Source organism: Callorhinus ursinus, unplaced genomic scaffold, assembly GCF_003265705.2.
Source record: "Callorhinus ursinus isolate GAN/ISIS: 27379988/994484 unplaced genomic scaffold, GSC_fseal_2.0 scaffold8, whole genome shotgun sequence".
NCBI classification, from domain to species: domain Eukaryota; kingdom Metazoa; phylum Chordata; class Mammalia; order Carnivora; family Otariidae; genus Callorhinus; species Callorhinus ursinus.
The window spans coordinates 47,065,120-47,071,060 of NW_027397070.1; the positions used below are offsets into that span (position 1 = coordinate 47,065,120).

Sequence of the window (5,941 nt, forward strand, 5' to 3'; positions counted from 1 at the left end):
GACACCTCCAGCTGGAAGTCATCTCGTCCTCCTCAAGACCCTTCATTTTCTGCATTACTCATTCATTTCCTTGCAGTATTCAAGCTTTAAGTTTTTAAAATCTGAATTCAAAAAGATCCTGAGGACAGGAACCGTAGCTTCTGTGTCTTGCGTTACTGAGGGGTTCAGCGGTATTACCCACAATGCCCTCAAATAGTTGTCCAATCCGAGAAGGAACGAAACGAACGCGTGAGTGAACGAACCCATCCTACCCTCACTCTCACACGAACGTCGCCCATGGAGCCGTTACAGGAACAGATTAGAATCCGGGCAGATTCTGAGCACTTGGAAAGAAAGGTATTTTAGAGGTTCTTTAACTATAATATTTTGCCTTCATTGGAAAGTGCCGCATTGTGGTAGATACCAAAAAAGCACACAGATAAAAAGAAGGTCACTCATAGGTTAGCTGCCCAGAGAAAATTCACCGTTAACATTTTAGTGCATATCTTTTTAGTCTTCCTATGCGTACATGAACTTCTAAAATATGACATACCCGTGTGTACATGCATGGATGTGTGTGTATGTACACCGCACACCCACACAACTTTAAACCCTGGGGCAGAGGCAAGATGGGAGGAGCAACTCTAGGATGCCTGGCCCCAGGTCCTGGGTTCTCGCCTAAGGGCACATGGAGGCAAGTTCTTGGGGCTCTTTGTGCCCAGGGGGTCGTTGAGGCAGGGGAGAGCGGCCGGCCCCTGGGCGTCCTGCATCCCTGCGCCGCACAGGGGACAGAGAGGCAGGGTCTCCTTCTCTTACCACTCCCTCTCATTCTTACCCCTCTCCAGGGAAGTTCAGTTACGCCAGGAGTTCTGGGTCTCATTCACCCTAGAAAACCTCAGCCCTGAGGCTACAATGTCCCTGTTGTCCGGGTCGCTTCCTATTGGACACACCGAAAGTACAGGAATTACCCAACAAGTGAAGTGGGTGAATGGGTTCTCCCTGGGAATTTTGACACTCCCAGAGGAGGGAGGGAAATACACCCACTCCCCAGGATGGCTCCTCGGACAGACTGGGGCTAACCGGCTGAAGGGTGTTTCCGGCTGGGCCGGTGGGTAAGAACTCTCATTGTGCATTGACCCGGTGCCCACTGCAGGCCCTTTACACACCTTCTCATTTAACTTTCAAAAGAAACCCTCAAGATGCCCATTTGACGAAAGAGGAAACTGAGGCGGGTACAGAAGCTTGTGAAATAAAACTCTGTGAGCAGAGCTGATACCACCCATGTGGTCACACTACAGTTCACTTGCCGGCACATCCTCGTCACCTCCTCCCCGGCCACTGAGGCCTCCCTCATTCTGTAAGAGTGACCTTTCTCCTCCCAGGAATCGTCCTTGACTCTTGCTGCCTCATGTCCGCATTTGGTCCTTCAGCAAGATGGATGCACGCTGACTCCAAGACGTCTCCCGAGCCTTCAGCGCCTCTCCATCCCCGCTGCTCCCACGCTGGTCTCAAACACTACCCTTCCCTCCTAAACTATTGTCATTGCCCTGCTCACTTTATCGTTTATTTTCCACACCCTAACCAAAAGGATCCTAAATCACAGCATTCCCCTGCTTAAAAGCTTCTAATGGATTCCCAACAAACCTTCCACAAAACCCAAGCTTGTTGCCTTGGCTTATGAGGCCCTACAGGATGTGGGCAGCTTGCTCCTCAGACCTCAGCTCCAGCTACTTCCCCCGGCCTCCTCACTCGGCCACACTTCTCTCTGTTCCCCCAACAGTCAAGCCAGCCCCACCTCAGGGATATTGAAGTCGCTGTTCTTTACTTCTGGCGTGCTTTCTCCCCTCAGCTCCCCACGTTAGTTCCTTCTTGCCATTCAGGACTCCGTTAAAGGACACCTCCCCAGGGAGGTTCTCCCTAAGCACCTGTTCTAAGTAGCCACTCCATCACTTGCTACCACATTGTCCTGTCTTAAAGATCTGCATAGCACTTACCACTATGAGGTGCTTTTAAAATTCATCGTTCGTCCATTCATTCATTCATTCATTCATTCATTCCCTGTGTCCTCCCACTAGACTCTATTCCCAATGCCAACAACGCCTGGCATATAGTGGCTGCTCAAGAAGACTTTGTGGAATAAATTTGCAAAATGAATGAATGAATGACATTTCTTTGGAATTAATTCATTCACTGTGGATTTATCATCTGCTGGAGGCCAGATGCTGAGCTGGGGGCTATGTGAAAAGCAAAGATGAATAAGACACATCAACCCTCAAGAAGTGTTTGACTTATGATGTCTGAGACATGCTTTAAAATAATCTAGAGAAAACAGAAGGGAGCGTATCTCAATAAGGCTTAGCGAATGTTGATGACTGTTAAGGCAGCATGATGGAAAAAGGGGGGTTGTTCCATTATTCTCTTGACTTTGGGATATCTTTGAAAATGTCCAAAATAAAAAGTTTCTTTTTTAAGAAATAAAAAAGCGGGGCATCTGGGGGCTCCATCGGTTAAGTGTCTACCTTCGGCCCAGGTCATGATCCCAGAGGCCCAGAATCGAGTCCCGCATTGGGCTCCCTGCTCAATGTGGAGTCTGCTTCTCCCTCTGCTCCTCACCCGGCACATGCTCTCTCACTTGCATGTGCTCTCTCTCTCAAATAAATAATAAATTAAATTAAATTAAATTAAATTAAATTAAATTAAATTGAAAAGCTTATGCTCAAGATGGGGAGAGGTATACACAAATGACTGGTTTGCTGCAGGCTGCTGAGAATGCCCCAAATGAAGGGGTTATGAGTGCACCAGCATTTACTACACTGACTGAGCCTCTAGTGAGCTCCAGGCACTGTGCTAAGTGCCTGGGTGTAATGATAACCGGGACACATACAGGCCCTACTTTCATGCAGCCTATGGTCTAGCCTATAGACATAGGGACAGTAGCTTAAGAAAAGGACAAACACAGGGTGCTGGGAGAGTGTGTTATAGAGAACACTCACTTGGTCTGGGGTTCAGGAAGGAGAGGGAGGTGAAGGGCAGGCAGGGACAGCCACCCAGGCAGAGGGAACAGCTTGCACAATGGCTCAGTGGTGCAAAAGAGCACAGCCGCATCCCAGGAAGCACAGAAAACTAGCATTCTAGGGAAGACAGAGCAAGGAGGAGAGTGGAAAGAGATATGGTGAGACCAGGGAACAGGGACCAGACCCCACAAGGACATGAAGGTCCTGTTAAACGGTGGACTGTTTATCCTCCACCACCAAAGGAGGATGTAGGAAGGTTTCTCGAAGTGGACGCCCAGTGAACTAGGTTTGAAGTCGGGGAGCACTGCAACAGGGTGGCAAGGGTAGCCCCCAGTGGCATTCCTGGTGAAGGTAGCAGAGTGAACTCTGATCCGGAGGGAAAGAGTTCAAGGTATTGAGGAAATAGTGGGTGGCCTGGCATGGGAGGGGCACATGGTATGTGCAGAGGTGTAGCGGGCAATGAGCCTAGATAGGAAGATCAGAGACAAGCTCCAGACAGCATGCTAAGGAGTTTGGACTTTATTCCTCAGACAGTGGGGAGCCACTGAAGACTTTTTGACCATTGGACAGATGCGATCAGAGCTGCCCTTAGCAAGGATGGATTTAATGGGAAAAGCAGGCAGGAGATTATTATCTATGGGAGAGGCAAGGTGGGTCTGATTTGAACACTCAGCCATGTATTGAGCACATACTATGTGCCAGGCATTGTATTGAAAGCAGAGAATGCAAAGAGGACAAAGAGACTGCCTCTGTCCTGCCCTTCAGCGCTCATAAATGGCTAAAATGACAATGAGAATCCAGTGTGATGTGACAGTGACATGACCAGGATGTTATGGAAACCCTTAAGAAAGGGGCTGCTGGACCTGCCTGAAGCGGGCGCAGGGGTCAGGAAAGGCGCTCAAAGTGATACGAAGCCTCCTTGAGCCTTTCTTGAGGGATGACTTACAGAAAAGAGTGGAGAGCAGCATTTCATTTCAGGTGGTGCCGGCACAGGTAGAAAAGCTCGCAAGTTTTATGTTTTTTTAAAGATTTTATTTATTTATTTATTTTTAAGATTTTATTTATTTATTTGACACAGAGAGAGAGAGCACAAGCAGGGGGAGCAGCAGGCAGAGGGAGAGGGAGAAGCAGGCTCCCCCCTGAGCAGGGAGCCCGATGTGGGGCTCCATCCCAGAACCCTGGGATCATGACCTGAGCAGAAGGCAGCCAGCCACCTAACCGACTGAGCCACCCAGGTGCTTGAAAAGCTTGGAAGTTTGAGAGCGGAAGGACCACAGGCTTGGTCTGAGGATGGGGGAGGCAGTGCTGTGTCCAGAGGGAAGGCCAGGGAGATAAGTGGGCGCCACAAGGAGGGTTTTGTGTATCAAACTAGTTTGCTTCTCATCATTAAGGTAATGGAATAGGGACGCCTGGGTGGCTCAGTCAGTTAAGCGTCTGCCTTCGGCTCAGGTCATGATCCCAGGGTCCTGGGATCGAGTCCTGCATCGGGCTCTCCGCTCAGCGGGGAGCCTGCTTCTCCTTCTCCCTCTGCCTGCCGCTCTGCCTACTTGTGCGCTCGCTCTCTCTCTAGAGATTTATTTATCTTTAGATAAATAAAATCTTAAAAAAAAAAAAGGTAATGGAATAAATTATCCCAACCTCTTCCCTTCGTTCTCTCAGCCCTGGGGGTGGGCAGTGCTCCCTACCAATGGTTGCCACCTCCTTGGTACTTTAGCTCTTTCCTGTCTTTTCAGTGTCTTAGCTGATAACTTTAGACTTTGTAAACGATTGATCTGAAAGACTAATCTGAAATCTTAACCGAGCTCTGTTAGGATTGCCCGTGTGATTTCAGTTCCCTGGCTGGACCCTGACTGACCTAGAGGGCTTGAGGGATGTGAGGAGGAGATCTGCATTTTGGAAAGATCTCTCTAGGAACAATTATATTTTTATTTTTATTAATCTGTTTTTAAGTAATCTGTACATCCAACATGAGGCTCGAACTCACGACCCCATGATTAAGAGTCACACGCTCTACTGAGCACACCAGCCCAGTACAGGCTGGAACAATTAAAGAGAATGCAGCTGGGAGGCAAAGAGCCTGTTCAGGCAGTAGTCTCAGTACTGGGGTGGGGGGTAGGGGGGAGCCCCAAGGACAACAGCCTGGGTGCGGGCCACAGAATGGACATAGAAAGGAGAGGACCCACTCAAGAGAGACTAGGGGAATAGAATTGACAGGAGTTGGGGACCATAATGGGAGGTTTGCTTAGGCTTCTGGATTTTCATGGAGTGCCATTTACTGGGGCACAAGATATAGAAGAATTAGGTGGGTGTTGAGGGGATTGAGCCTGAGGGGCTGTGGAACCACAGGTGGAAATGTTCCAAGGGCAGCTGTATATACAGATCTGTGGTCAGAAAGGGAGTGTGAATGGGACAGATGGATTAGGAAATCAAGCGGGAATTGTGGTGTTGGGTGAGATCACCCAGCGAGCATGTGGAGGAGGATGAGAAGAGGGCTGAGGGTGGAACCCTCGGAATTGCAACACTGAGATGTGCTGAGGAAGAGGAACCGCAGAGAATCCTGAAGAGAAGCCTGGGAATCACAGAAATGGTGGAGGGAGGACCAGGCAGGGCTTTTATAAGGAGGATGGAGCCTGGGCACCTTGGACTTGTCAAGGGGGTGTGTGTTCCAGGCACGGGTATACATATACATTTTTTAAAGTAATTCCTTCCCAGCGTGCCTGGGTGGCTCAGTCGGTTAAGCGTCTGCCTTCGGCTCAGGTCATGATCCCAGGACCCTGGGATCGAGTCCCACATCAGGCTCCCTGCTCGGCAGGGAGTCTGCTTGACTCTCTCCCTCTGCTCCTCCCCCAGCTCGTTCTCTCTCTCTCAAATAAATAAATAAAAATCTTTGAAGTTATTCCCTCCCACAAGTTCAGAATATTAAGCAGAAACCTTTTCGCATCAATCCT

General features: G+C 49.2%; 1 long non-coding RNA gene across 1 annotated transcript; it reads left to right on the forward strand.

Moving 5' to 3' along the window:
- The first annotated feature begins 240 nt into the window (after window positions 1-240).
- On the forward strand, window positions 241-1,259 carry LOC141373182 (uncharacterized). The gene is made up of 3 exons (XR_012378886.1): window positions 241-336; window positions 825-954; window positions 1,168-1,259. It is a non-coding gene; the product is annotated as an uncharacterized lncRNA (long non-coding RNA).
- The last annotated feature ends 4,682 nt before the right edge of the window (window positions 1,260-5,941 follow it).